General features: G+C 44.4%; 1 long non-coding RNA gene across 1 annotated transcript; it reads right to left on the bottom strand.

Moving 5' to 3' along the window:
• Positions 1-10452: 10452 nt before the first annotated feature.
• Positions 10453-13313, bottom strand: LOC127335020 (uncharacterized). Its single transcript, XR_007872565.2, has 2 exons — positions 13043-13313; positions 10453-12943 (listed from the first exon to the last, which is right to left on the bottom strand). It is a non-coding gene; the product is annotated as an uncharacterized lncRNA (long non-coding RNA).
• Between the last annotated feature and the right edge of the window lie 612 nt (positions 13314-13925).

Below are 13925 nucleotides of genomic sequence, written 5' to 3' on the forward strand. Positions count from 1 at the left end.
GGGCGCAGCCGAAATAATTGCGCCACCAAGATAATTCATGCGGGCGCCAAGCAAACGCGGTCAATGAAGAGGACGCAGTCGATGTAGCGGACCCGCGACAGGTGAGCACCCGAATATATTTAATCTGTAATGTCGGGTCTACGGCACGCAAGCCCTGAGTACGGCAAATGCGCGATAGCGGGCGCGGTCGACCGAACAGAATAATCGAAGCTTTGCTTCAATCTGCAGTTATGTTACGACGCAAAAACCTGCGCGCAAATAATAGTACGAGCCAAAGAATATTTGGCGAAATAAATTTGCAAATAGTACTTAATTGAAAATATAGCATCTGATGTTTTTGTATCGGATGGTTAGATGATCACTTGTCGCCGGAGGGTTTGAAGCTCGATCAGTGATGGCGCCGGAGTCCGTCGATGATGAAGTAGCAATTATATGACTCATTTTCCTCGTGATACCAATGATACGCTGATTGATCCGATCAAGCTGAAGTATCCGGCCAATGTTGATGGCGCAATGTTGAGTCTACAGCGGTGGCGTGCCAGCCAGATGTATATGTTTTTCTTCCTTTATTTTCTTTGCCTAGCGAAATCGATTGGCTTTTGCCAAGCTCCTAATTATTTCCTTAGAGGGTACAACCAAGAATTGGCTTCCCAGCCTTCACGTGGATGTCTTTTCTTTGAAATTTGTTGATGCGACTGTGTTGGCTTAAGTCCTGGCAGAAGGCAGCTTCAATCATACGTACCGTACTCAGCTTTTGCCGGTTTGATGTTCCGCTTTTGGGATTTAATGTACTGGTCGGCACCTAGATAGGATCAATGTGAGGCTGAGACAAATATTGATCGACTCCAACACTGCCGACTCTTCGGGTCCTGATTCGTGCTGGGTAATACGCGGAGCTGCCCAGTACTGCGAACGAACCCGACGGAACGAGGCTTCTTGGAAGTAATTGAATCGTCAATAATTTCGTCCGCACATAGCCTTCTTCTTCTGAATGCTCGACGATGAAGTCACGATGCTTATCAATGATGATGGAGTTGAGCCCTTCAAGCGCGTGAACTGATCAGATGTAATCTAGCCGCTGATGTAGATGAGGGATCCCGCCCGGATAACGAAATTCAGCTGTCGCACTTCCCACAGACGGCGCCAATTGACGAGGCGGTTCCTCGGCAATGCCCACCATGAGGGGCTTGGGTTTTAGAGAAAGGCGACGATGGACGTTCCGGGATCGAGGCGGTACACGACGTACCCAGGTTCACGTCCCCGCGGTGGAGGATCGCTACGTCCTGTTAGCAATCAATTATATGAATATATGTGTACAGGGGGCCGCCATAGGCGGAGTTGTTGGATCTAGTCTAATTCTAATCTGTGGGTTGTGATGTCTAGGCGTGTCGCCCTATGTATTTATGTTTCTGAATATGCGTGTCCCTAAGAGGTGCCCCTGCCTGGCTTTATATATCATCCAAGCTAGGGTTTACAAGAGTCTTAGTAGGATTCGTATTGGAGTCTTCTTTCCGTGTAGTCCAAGTTGAGGGCGCGTGCAGGTTCAGCTTGTTGAGTCCTTGTGCTGGTACAGCTTCATAGTTTGCACCGGGTATGACAATGTCGAGTACCTGAAGGGTTATGCCAACATCACCGACCCATTGTCGGGCTTACTGGCAACAAGCTAACACACGTGGCATCGGTGACCCACGAACTGACGGTCGCTAGAAGGCGTGAGTTGTGTGTGCCGATGGCTTTTTCCACTTTTTCTCTTTTATTTCCCCGGGCACAATTATATTTGCATTTGAATTCTTTTCTTGCATGATACTTTTACTTTCTAGTAATATATTACATTAAATAAAATAATAAAAAGTTTACATTAAAAAAGATTTTATTGGGAGACCGCCTTTGGGACCGGGTTAAAGGTGTAGACCTCACTGTCAACGGCTTAGAATTTCGCTGGACCTGGGCTCTTCTGAGGGTCGAAATCTCCCCAAAACTTCCATGATCTCCTATCGTGTGTATACTAGTATGGTGGGAGGTTGATAGATCAAATATTTATCCCCTGGATCTGACCCCTTCACGCACACTTGCGCTGACACTTAGGAAAGGTTCATGCCGTATATGGGTAAACTCCTGCGTCAGATGAATCGGGAGGAATCTTGAGATAAGATGGGCCTATCCTTGTTACTACATATTCTTATGAGCTAACCAAGCTCAAAGGAAGGCAAGAGTCCATTCAGGGACAATCGTTGGGACCGAGTCAAAGGTGTAGACCTCACGGAAACCGGGTGGATCAAACAAGAAAAGGTAATAAGAATGCACGGCTAGATCTCAATTTAAAACATGAAATTTTCGTAACTTGTGAACCGTCATTTTAATTTATGAACCATTTAAATATTTGAGATCACATTGAAAAGAACTACAAAACAAGACTAATATTTCATATACTTTGACAATTTCATAAAATCGACTTTTGAAACTTGATGGTACTTTGTGAATTTGGTGTTATTTTTCTTAGAATTTTAACTCTGTTTGAAACTCAGTTCATCAGAGCCTAGCTCACTTGGTTAGAGAAGTGGATGTACAACCCAACCACCCAGGTTCAAGACCTAGGAAAGTGAATTTGGGTTCTTATTATTTAAAAAACAAAATCACTGTAGGGGCTTCGCCTACCTATTCCTTTCAAAAAAATTAAGAAATATTTGGCAAATGTCTTAGAATTTAATTTGGGCACACACTTTTTTTTTGTCAAGATTTATTGAGTTTAACCGCGCATCATCATGTTTGAATGTGTTTCAGAATCCAAAATTTCAATTTTCAATTTTTGTAGGCTTGTTTAAAAGAGACTGTCGAAAAAATAGATTTAAATGGATTGTTAATTTAATATATGTCCCAATAAATATGACTCTTTTAAATTCAACACTAGAAATTCAATCCTTGTACTAAAAAATTGAAAATGATAGCACTCCCTCCGTCCCAAAAAGGATGTCGTAGATTTATCTAAATTTGTAGTGTATAGAAACGTCCAACATAACCATCTAAATTTGGACAAATCTGCAACATTCCTTTTAGTGCGGAGAGAGTATTATTGTGTGAGGTAGGCTGCGTTTTTAAAGATTTCATTGATGTACTAATCGTATAGAAAACACAACAGAATAGAGGGTGGATGAACAATCGTTCTCCTGGCCCGCGGTTTCACTGGCTGAAACAACCGGGGTCTCCTGCCTGCCTGTCTGTAAAGACAAGTCATCTGCGAGTCGGCGTGCGCCTTCGCTAGCTACCGTAGTAAATAGAGTGCAAATTTCCAAACCGCTCGACGACTCTTGTCAAATTAGTTGGTTTTCAACATTTACCCCTGGTCTAAATTCTTCTAGAGCCCCTCTGGGCACCGTACGATGGATCCCTGAGCCTGGCAGATGCACCGGACTTTCCGTACCACCGGATCAAATCATGGAATGGACGTAACTAGTCCGATCCTCAAGTGCACATCGGAGCTGATTCTGCATCGAAAGCGAAAATACAGGATGTTTCTTGCGACCAGATTTGGAAGATCCGGCGAGGACCAAATGGGAACGTTTGAACCACAACTTTCGGTCCGGCGCTCGGAAAGCCGCTGTCACGTCGGTGACTCCGACCATGCACCTCTGAGTGGGCGGTGCACGGCGGAAATGTCACTTCCGAGACTCCATTTCTAGACGGTCTGCTCTTTGCGCCTCGCGGTTTTTAGTCCCTGAAAACGCGACACCTAGCTTGTCATTGACTGGACACGGTAGCCGGCCAGCGGCCTCGTGTTCCCATTTGCTGCTTTGACTGAGGACTACCAGTTAGCTAATGGTGCTTGCTAGCTTTAGTTCGGGTCCAAAACAAGGGGGAGCACGAATATTATTTACCCACGGTGCTTTTTAACATAATAAAACATAAAATATCTAGTTTTAAATTAATAAAGCCACACGATAGGATACAAAGATGTTGAAAAACTACTTACAACTCACACAAACACCATCAAACATAACACAAACAAGAAAGACTAGCTAAAGCCCATGAAGTCCTCCAACACGAACAAAGCACCATGGAGCGAGCCAGGGGGATTTTGGGTGGCATCACCGATAGCGAGGGGGGGGGGGGGGGGGGGGTTCATGTATGTACCAAGGGAGGCTAGTCATCGCTTGTTAGTTCTCTTCCATGATCGGAGAGGGATCCCTGCTCCCTCGCCTTGGCTCGAAGGGCACCGTACCTTCGTCAATGGAGACACGCTCACACAATGAACCAGGCTACCAAGCTAGGCAAGAAACAAATCCCAACCATTCGTTGCACCAAGCACACTTTGAGAAGCCTTTCCACCGACCATAGGGCGCGGAAGCTGAAGAGAAGGTGCTTTGTAAGAGACTAGCGGCGACACAACTAAGCGTTGGAACATCGTTTGCAAGGGAGAAGCATCGTGCTCCCGCCTTCCCGCAACACCGCACCTGAGCAAGTGCAGTGAACAAACAGGGAGCAACCAAGTAAATTGCAGGGGCTAGACCCTAGGGTTCAGCGGCACCACCACAACTCTGACCACGACAACTAAGCCTCTACCTAAAACAACACCGACCCACACTCCGAACTTACTCAAGGTGACACCTTCTGGAAAGTGGAGGCGCCCTCGCTTCGTCCCAATCCAAGGGATTTAGATTTTTCCAGGGTATCAAGTGGGGGAGGGAGGAAGGGCAAGCTACCTCAACGGCGCTCCAAGGAAGACCGCGGCGCCCACGGGCATCACCACCGCCTTGGCAGGAGCCACCAGCCAGGGATTTCTCCCGACATCAGATGCAACGGCCAGAAGCCACCAAAGATCAGCACCAGTGGGTTGGGATGCGCTAGACGAAGGGGAAAACACCATCCTCCAAATCGGGTCTGGGGCACCGACTCCGCGACCCACGTACAACAGCCAGCACATTCCGCCTTCCAGCCGTTCACACAACCGAGGAGGAGGACCCGATTGCGCGTGCTGCTCGCCGCAAAGTCCGCGCCGCCACACCACAGGCCACCAACCCGATTCCAAGATCCACTGCGAGCAAGTGGAGCGATGAGAGCCCCTCCGCTACCTTCATCAGTGACATGTACAGTTTCCCGCGGCCTCCTCAGACAGCGGCAAGGAGGGGGGGGGGGGGGGGGGGGGGGGGGGAAAGGGACCGGCGGCGCTAGGGTTTGGTCGCAGGGGCCAAACCGGTTTTAACTGCTACAGGGTTTTCTGAAACATTGATCTTCTACTTTTAGTCCCACAGGGTTAGCTTCATCGCTGGACGATTTACGACCTATCTGGAGTGGTTAAGTTACGTGCAGTCTTCCTACGGCATTGTAAGTGTGTAACGTCGCTCTTCCTCTTGTTTTTGTCAATCTCCGTGACATCATGAGCAACTAAATACAGGGTCCTGCGCCATCGAAATGCTACTGGTCCTGCATTGAAGTTTCTAACCGGCTAAAGTTCCTAACCGATCAATACCAAGTGTCATTGTGGTACTCTTCAAACTGGTGTGGTCGGTCGTGGTTTGCTTTCTACGGTCGTCCATGCAAACCTACGACCGTGGTTCTCAATACACATATGCATATACTGGATGAATGAATGAATTTTCAAGACGTACAAATCCATCGCCATTATTATTTGCATATACTTATATAATATGCCTAGGCCTACTCATGAAAGAAATACTACATCAGTCCATAAAAAAGGTATCACAAGTTTATCTATTTTAGAATTATCTAAACACGCGTGCATATCTATATTTAAAGGTCTCACAAGTTTATCTCTGACATCCTTAAAAGAACGAAGGGAGTCCCCGATACATGCATTTTTGAACAAAAACATAGAACTTCTTATAATAGGGAACATCAGGGTAGCACGAACTTCATACCAGATAGTTTGAAGGCAACCAGCACCGACATATCCTAAGGTAAGCAACAAATTGGAGTCTCAACCGATGTCGTCACCTCCGATGACCTCGGAGTATTTTTTTTTTTGGGGAGAGGGAGGGGGGAAATCAGGAAATTTATTAGCAGGAAGGTTTACAAGACGGTCATTTTCGAGCACCCGAAGGACGATATGTGGGCCAAAACCTAACCAAATTCCAGTTCGATGTTCCGATCTCGCAAGATTTGCAAGACAATGGCCATGAGTAACTTTCCACTTTTACAAATTCAAAAACTCTATCAAAACTTCATGACCATCTAATATTTTTCTATATATACATGCAACAGAAATGGCCCAAGTGTGATCAATCTTCTCACGGTCAGAAATAGAAATATAACATAGTTAATCGTAAGCATGATACGGTGGCAAATGTTATGAGTTCAACTCCGTTAAATATCGGTTTTCGAAGAAGGCTAATTGGTGATAAATGGGATCAATGTACACCTATGCCAAAGATTAATGGAGATAAATTTAAATGAGGATCAAGATAAGTTCGTTTGGAGCCTAACATCTTCGGGGAGATTCACTGTTAAATCTATGTATGCTGACATGTTAAATGTGCATACACGATATCTTCGTAAATATCTTTGGAAGATAAAAATTTCAGCAAAAATTAAAATCTTTATGTGGTTTCTTAGTAAGAAAGTTCTCTTGACCCGTGATAATCTAGCAAAGAGGAATTGGAATGAAAATACGAAATGCTCTTTCTGTGATGCTGAGGAATCAGTGGAACATTTGTTTGTTTCCTGTCCTTTTGCTAAGCTTATTTGGCGGGTGGTTTTTGCTGCATATAATATTCCACCTCCATCCAATTTCACAAATATGTTTGGGAATTGACTTAATGGAACTGACAAAACTGATAAAGCTAGGATTCACGTTGGTGTTTCGGCTTTATGTTGGCCAGTTTGGAATTGCAGAAATGATATTGTTTTTAACAGAAAGGACTCTACTGATTTCTTGCAGGTTATTCACACTATGGTTTACTGGATCCAGATTTGGCGTTTCTTGCTCTCGGTGGACCAGTGGGACTGCATGGTTTCTGGATGCAACCGTTTTCGAATGGTTGCCCAGAATATTTTCTACCGGGCTACTTGGCGGCCTATTAAGAGATTACACGATATCTAGATTGCTTAGCAGTTCTCTCTTTTTTCGGTGGTTGATTTTTTTATCGACTCTCGTTGATCCTTGAATTGTAAACTTTGAATATTCGTATTTTAATAAAAGGTTGTGTGCGATGCAGAGGCCGGGGCTCACCCCATTTCGAAAAAAAAAACTTGACGACGATCTTACCGCTTCAGGTCTTGTTTGGTACTAGAGTTTTTGGGGGGATTAGTGAGGATAATACTTTAGAGTATTGGCTAAAACCTCTACCATCACCAATCCCGATAAAATCTCATCCCCAGTCCACTAGGTAGGGGTAGAGTGTTGGGAACTGATAAAAATACACTAAGATTTAGAAAAACATGAGAATAAGAGGGGATTAAACTCGCTCAATACTCTAGTATCAACCATATTTTTAGAAGTAAGTGGGGATTTAGAGTTTGGTAGGGATTATTGTTGGAGATATATTTGGTATATGTGTATTTGGTAGTATATGATTTGTAATCATCTCCTGCCTTATCTCTAGGATAGCCTTCTTGGCTCCCAAGACTTGTACCCCTATATATACTCGCCCGAGAGATTCAATACAACATCCATCATATTCCGCATATCCTCTATCCTTCTACATGGTATCAGAGCAGCACGCTCCTTGACCTAGCCGCCGCAAAGTTTCCGCGCCGCGCCGCCCCCTGGGAGGTCGATCTCCATGATCTACTCCGGGGGCCGCGCAACCCGTATGAGGGTTCGTTCGCCGATCGGTTGATCGGCTGCCCTCGTGTCTTTTTTTCGATCTTTAGATCGGTTTTCTTTTTTGCCCGCCCCTCGCTTGACCGGCGTTTTCTTTTTTGGTTTACCGATCATAGATCGGCTTGAGTCGCCCATCGCCGTCGTCCACTTGCATGCACGGTGCTGGCACCACCGTCGCGTGTCTTCGTCCCCGATGCGTCCCCGGGCCTGACAAGCTCGGATCGGCGCCTCGCCTTCCTCGAATTCGTCTTGCGTACTCGGTTCTGGCAAAACCGGAGTATGCCTTCGTCCCCGATGTGCGCCTAGTTCTGGCAAAACTAGGGCAGCACCTTATCCTCGACGGCTCAGACTGCATCGACTTCGGCATCGACCATCTCCACGACTGCCTCGGCGCGTCTCCGTCACCCTCCTTGCACACCACCGCGTCTGCGGCTACATCGACACCGGCACCCGGCCACGACACCGACCACGGCAATTCCTCGCGCGGCTCCCTCGACCAAGGTTGTAGCACCCACGCTCTCGGCTACCTCGACATCGGCACAAGGGCAACCACCTCGCACGAGCACCTCGGCTTCCTCTACAGTCCAAGCATCCGTGACTCGACATCGTCCACGACGCTCCCGCTACGACTGCGGGGGAGTGTCAGCCCGTTGGTTCATACCTTCGGTTTCTCTCCAGTCTGACCGTCTGCGACGCTTCCATTGTTCACGTCACTACCGCTACGACTGCGGGGGAGTGTTAGAGATATATTTGGTATATGTGTATTTGGTAGTATACGATTTGTAATCATCTCCTGCCTTATCTCTAGGATAGCCTTCTTGGCTCCCAAGACTTGTACCCCTATATATACTCGCCCGAGAGGCTCAATACAACATCCATCATATTCCACATATCCCTCTATCCTTCTACAATTATCCCCATTAATTTCCACAAAAACTCTAGTACGAAACAAGACCTCAATGAGTTGAGCTCATCTAGCCCGGAGTTAGCCGATGCCAGCACAATGATCCGATGCGCTATATGATCCATGAACAAATAGCTTCACCCACCTAGCTGGTGGCTCCGTCCAAAGTTTAAGAGGATGATCGAGGATGACCCTAGGGTTTCTAACAAGTGGGTAGGGTCCCACTACTGGCCGATAAACTTTAATATCTCGCATCAAGCGGGGATAACCGGTGAGGGTGCGCGATCTACGGTAGATGTTTATCATGCGTGGCTTCATTAAAAACCAGGAGAGCACGAGAAGGGGTGATCTATCATGTCTCGGTTTCCTTTTCCCGGCCAACTACAGGTTGCAGGGTGCACCGTGCACATGTAGTGCGGTACGTGCAATGCTCGTTCCGTCTCGTCGCGAGCTCTTTATGATGGGCCAGCGATCGAGCGGTCCACGTCGGAGCTAGCCACGTCGCCTCTTAATACCCCCGTATGTGCAGCCACCGGCCCCGATCGATCGATCGGTCACACGTACGTCCATCTCTGCGGCGCGTACATAGTTACGGCGCCGGTCCCCAGGCCGGGGGCCGATGGGTGTAGTTATGGCGCGCGCGTCGTACATATATATGCGGACTCCCTGTCTGATCATCCTGCTCCGGTCGCCGTCATCCGCGTCGGATCTCTGCGGCGGTGCAAGGCTAGCTGCGCGCCGCGGCGGCAACGGACCCATCGCTCGGGGATGCTTCCTTGACGCGGTCATTCTCTAAAAACGGTTCCCCTGTTGACTGTAGCAGCCCAGCGATCAGTGTCGCCTACCTACATGGCTTTGGCTACATTAGGTATGCTAGATTGCAACCTCTCTCTCTCTCTCTCTCTCTTTTCTGAATGTGTTCGTCGTCAGCAAATCGAGGAAACAACGGCAGAGGTACGTATGAACGGGGGCTGCAGTTGACTACTAGCTGTATATGTAGGCTGCTCGCTATCCTGTGATGCTGCGCCTGCCACGCCACAAGATTACGTTGCGCGACTTGCGTCTCAAGAAGGGAGATGTACGGCCGACTTGGAAAACCAAACATCATTTGTGCCTATAGACCTATAAGCCTTTTCAAATACTCTCCAAACCCTTGACACCACCACTTGATTGACTATTGGTGTCCTTGATGACATCCTGCTAGATATGCTCACAGATCATGGGTGTAACCTACTACCTCCTTTCTTAACACTAGTAAATTTGTGGCACGTGAAGTCTTATAATCATCAACTCACAAAATCAAATCAAATAGTCATCAGTTTAAAAATATATATTGACAGAAAAAATTAAATCTTATAATCATCGATTACCAAAGATATATCGTGGGAGAAAATCAGAGGTAGTGTGCTAGCCAAGGCGAAATCAACTCGCTTAATAATTTACCACCATTTTTTTAATCATGAGTAACTTTTAACTCCTGAAGATCGACTGATCTACTTGTTAGTTGTTCCATCTAGATGATAGTTAATTTGGTTTTTCCCATTAAGTACAAATTTTTGAATAAGCCATAATAATTACTTATTGATTAATGACACAAAACTTGGTATCCATTCCTACTAACACTTGTACAAGTTCATTATTTAGTTGTGCAGGGGATATCTAGCAGGCATATATTCAGTCAGAATGATACGAGCATGCAAATATTTTGTAAGAATTCAGTAATCTGGATCAAGATGAAAATGTGCATCTCACAAGAAATTGCACATGAACATACATCTATGATGTTGTCCTGCCTTTTCTGATATAATGTAGACTGCTCAACAGTAGGAATATAAAACTACATGACATATAAGCAGTTCCATATAATAGAGAGTAGACATGACCATAAATCGCGTCTCAGAAATGAGAAAAATACTTGAAACAATAAGAAAACATAAGTCACCATGATTACTACAGGAGTGCATTCTAATTTATTTAGATACATTTGCCTCGGCCATGGTTGTTAGTGATCAAGGACATGCTAGGAATCTCATATATGTATTTCTTGCTACATTTCCAGATCCTTCTCTTCCACTTGATATAGGAATAAGTCTAATCAAAATATTTCCCGCAAAAAAAGTCTAATCAAAATATGGATCGTGTATTGTATTGAAATGGTGCAAGTATAATACCTATCCCAACATCAGCCTAACAATCTCGTATAAAGATTTTATGAGAAAGTTGTCCCTGGTTCTAGTTGGCCATGATAAATGCATAATTGGTATTCATAATAACTCATGAGTAAATATGAAGCCACCAATGAAAGTCAGCCCCCTTCAGTCCACGATACGATGTCTGAAGGACACCAGTAAAGAAAACATTACTTAATAGAAAAGAAAACAATGATAAAGAAAAAATACAGATGAAGAATCTATGTTGTATATAATTTTTCTAAGAGCAAAAGCTACTTGCATCCCTTAAAAAAAGAAATATTTCACATGTATCCGTCAAGTTGAAGTGAAGTTTCCTTTGAGTGGCCAAATAAACTGTTAAAAGTTGAACAATTGTACATCAAACTAAAACACGATAGACATTGTGTTTGCTTGATATCTGATTTCACCGTGTGCCAAATTTTGAATATATGCAACGGGGCCCTAATTAATTCAATAATATGGTGCTAAGTTCATGAGATGTACATGCCAAATTATGCTCAAAATCCTAACTGAGCACTACCAATGTAGAAAATAAATAGCACGACCAAAGTAATATTGGAACAACATGAGAAACAAGAAGTCCAAACTCACAAATAATGTGGAGCTAAATTGTGATTAATAAATTAGCATTTCTGCTGCATATATAAGAAAAAACAATATGTAAAACCCTGCAGGATAGATGATAAGATTTTCAGGTAACATTAACAAATATACTGGATCCAGTATAACACATGGTTACCTGACAATACTTACCCACCGTGTGCAGATCAAACTATTACCATCTACTACTATTTAGAATAGCATATGTGGAAGGAAAAAATAATTAAATTTTAGTAATTGATCTGCAATAATTTAGGCACAACTGTGAAAATATTGAAACCAAGCCCAACTTACACCTATGCATTTTACAAAGCATTGACACAACTAACCTATAAGAAAAAAATGTGGTTTAGCCTGCTGGTATATGTTTAACACCTCTGAGTGATCAATTAAGAAAATAATATCTCAACAACATATATTATGTAGTTCTAGGTTTATATCCTCTCATATCATTGATCTTGGGCATCTTCTTGCAAAATAAAAAGTAGAAACAACCGGTAGAAACAAAAAGGAACTTCATAGGGAAATTTTTGAAAGGAAAAATTAACCCAGACCAGATCGTTGACTGCTTTTTAAGCTCCTGGGATTGGCGTCAGCGCTTTAAGATCTCATCATTTACTTTTTGCATACCACTCCATATCCTTCCGACTCTTGTCCTGTTTAGGATCTGCACACATGTCTTCTTTAGGATATAGTACCTCTACAGTATCTCTCTAGGTTGTTTGCTAAATACCTTTCAACCCATCGTCCACACACATCATTGGATCAGTAACTGTTGACTCAAGTTCTATAGGAGGTGCAGCTTCAATATCAGCAAAGGAAGAATAGTGAAGATGAACTTCGACCTTGCTTACCTATACTTCCAATGATGTTTACATCGGTAAACTGCATTCATATACATATACCAATAGAAATCAAGAGTTATTTCCATTAGGCATTACTACAGACTGTTCTACATTCATGAATCCAGTATAGACAGGCAACTTTACAGGATACATCATACATTAAAATGCTTCTAGAAAACTTTATTTTCTTGATCCAGCGAACGAAGGAGAAATATTGCAGCAGAGCATTTTATCCTAATCCCAAAGTTATTCTCTGACACAAGTAAAAAACGTCCTAGCATCTGATCCTTGCATTGGACGCTACAAAGCCGAACATGGTAAATCAACTCATTCTCGACTACATGGTCCTTGGAATAATGAACAAAGATACACCAGAAAAATAGTTGGTAATGCATTCTGAAAACAAACCTTAACCTTCCAGCGTACAACTCGTGTGCTGGTCTGCAGCGTTGACTCTCTAGCTCCTTGCGGGATCTTGTAGTCGATCTTGGGACGGCTGGCCGGCCGGCCAGACGGCGATGCAGCGGACCTGAGGTCCGGCGGTGGTGCAGAGAAGGCAGGAAGGGCGGCTGGCAGGATCAATTGAGGACGGCACTGGTGCGCAAGGTGATCTTGTGTGTTCTCTCTTGCCGGTTGAAGGTATGAACATGCACATAGAAGCATGCTGATTGAATACTACCCTTAGGAATTAAGCAATCTAGTGAATCTTCACAAAAAACAGTACCTAGGACGAAGCAAGGGTGCCATGATGGGGATCCAGCGCCGCCTGATGACCCTGAGGCAGACCTGGGCTTGTAGCTTGGGCGGCTTATGATGGTTCTGAGTTTTGCAATGTCGCGGGACCGCCATACAGCTACCAGGATCTGGAATGTGTGTGACGGAATGCGGAGGCGGCGGTTTCGTCAGGGAGGGAGTGCGGAGGCGGCGGTTTCGTCAGGGGCGTGGGGTTGCGGAGGGAGCGATTTGGGGAATTTTTTTGGGAGATCGGTGGATTAGAGCGGAGTCGTTGGATATTCTAATCGTACGGCTAAGATGTACTGGATGGGACTCTCTCGCTCTTTTATAGTAGTGGAGATATACTACCTCCATTTCAAAGATTAAGGCTTATATTTTTTAAAAAAGTCAAACCAAGTAAAATTTGACCAAACTTTTAGAACAATCTATCAAAAAATATAATATTTTGTAGATACCATACGAAAATATAACTCATTATATATTTAATGATATTAATTTTGTATTTTACATGTTAATGATTTTTGGCAAAAAATAAGTCAAACTTGACATAGGTTGACTTTCTAAAAAATAATATAAGCCTTAACCTTTAGGATGGGGGTAGTACTATGTACTAACTACGTTATGGATTATAAAACCCCTCGAATTCTAAGTCCAAGTTTGACTATACATACATATATGGTGTCAGTCCTACGAACTTGAGACAGAGCAGGTGACCGCGCACTTATAGTACTACTGCCAGCCGGCTTCCACAGTTGTTCCCTTTTAGGTGGCCCTATATCCTATCTAGGCATTGTTTGGGCTAGGCCAGGCTTCGAGTGGGGCCTAACAAAAACCTGATGCAAAAAAAAAAACCTAGGCCCAGACATAGCCCG

The sequence above is a fragment of the Lolium perenne genome, chromosome 2 (assembly GCF_019359855.2).
Source record: "Lolium perenne isolate Kyuss_39 chromosome 2, Kyuss_2.0, whole genome shotgun sequence".
In the NCBI taxonomy this organism is placed as follows: Eukaryota; Viridiplantae; Streptophyta; class Magnoliopsida; order Poales; family Poaceae; genus Lolium; species Lolium perenne.